The 1,214-nt window shown below is 34.9% G+C and overlaps 1 protein-coding gene across 1 annotated transcript in view; it reads left to right on the forward strand.

The window, feature by feature from the left end:
- Positions 1–1,089: 1,089 nt before the first annotated feature.
- Positions 1,090–1,214, forward strand: part of LOC107084761 (claudin-9-like) — a gene marked incomplete at its 3' end in the record, with an annotated part of 4,376 nt that continues 4,251 nt past the window's right edge. Inside the window, exon 1 of the mRNA XM_015374759.1 lies at positions 1,090–1,102. The remainder of the gene's footprint in view (positions 1,103–1,214) is intronic.

Below are 1,214 nucleotides of genomic sequence, written 5' to 3' on the forward strand. Positions count from 1 at the left end.
AAGCTCTAAAAAATATATATATTTTTTTTTTTTTGTTTGTTTGTTTGTTTGTTTGTTATTATGTGTGTGTGTACCTGTCGAGCCCTCAGAGTGAGGACCATTCTCTAATTTCAACTTCAATTTGAGGACCAGTTGTTGCAAAGTGAGGACATTTTGACGGTCCTCACATGTTATTTTGCTAATGGTTTGGATTAGGACTAGGGCATAGAAAGGGTTGAAAAACACTGAAAATCAATGGAAGTCAATGGGAGTCAACACATGGTCCTCACTATGACTGCAGAACGACTAGGTGTGTGTGTGTGTGTGTGTGTGTGTATAGAGAGAATAAGAAATATGTGTACATTTTTGTGTATACTTGTAGAAATGTGTTTGTGTATATAGTAATAAAAAAATTATATCAATGTATGAGTGGCTGTGATGTGCAACATACATACATTCCATCTGAATATTAAATAACTCTTAACCCCAGTAAAAAATATTTAAAATGCACTAAACTATTTTTTTGTTTTCAGCAAAAAAACAAAAACAAAAAAAAACTGACAAAAGAACGTGAATATTTCTTCATTATTCGGCGAGTTAAAGTTGATTACAATTGATTCTGTGTCTGCTCACCACATTACACTGAGCAGAGCTGTCATCTGTCGACCGCCTCAAGATGGCGCCACCAAATTACATCAGCGCCCAAAAGGATGTCTCAGCTTGGGCGGCGGTCGCTTCGCCCTAGTGCTCGACAAGTGTCTGTGTACCGTAGCATAACATTGTTTTTGGACAGTAAAAAATGCAGGGGAATTTCCCCCTGTGTCCACTTGTTTTGTGTGTTTTTTTCAGTTTTTTTTTTATAAACGTTTGTAAAGTATTATGTTGCTTGCAGATTGCTTGAAAGTCTACTGTGAAGTTTTCAATAATAGCAGAAATGTCTATTTTTTTGTGAACAGTAAACATATCACACTGTAAAACTGAATTGCTCAACAATTATATAGCAGGAGTAGTAAAAATTTTAAAGAAAAAAAACTATTAGAAATTGTACCATTGTTAATATATATTGGATTTATTTTGTATTTTTATCAAACTCCAGAAAAAGCAATTTGAAAGAGGAAAATAAGTCTGAAAGTAAAATGAATATATTGGAGACGATGGTGTAACTGTGATGAAAGTTGGTGGGGATACTCAGGTGGGGGCTGATGGACCTACTGTACAGTTACTCCACCTGAACA

The sequence above is a fragment of the Cyprinodon variegatus genome, unplaced genomic scaffold (assembly GCF_000732505.1).
Source record: "Cyprinodon variegatus isolate N-32 unplaced genomic scaffold, C_variegatus-1.0 Scaffold109, whole genome shotgun sequence".
Taxonomy (NCBI): Eukaryota; Metazoa; Chordata; class Actinopteri; order Cyprinodontiformes; family Cyprinodontidae; genus Cyprinodon; species Cyprinodon variegatus.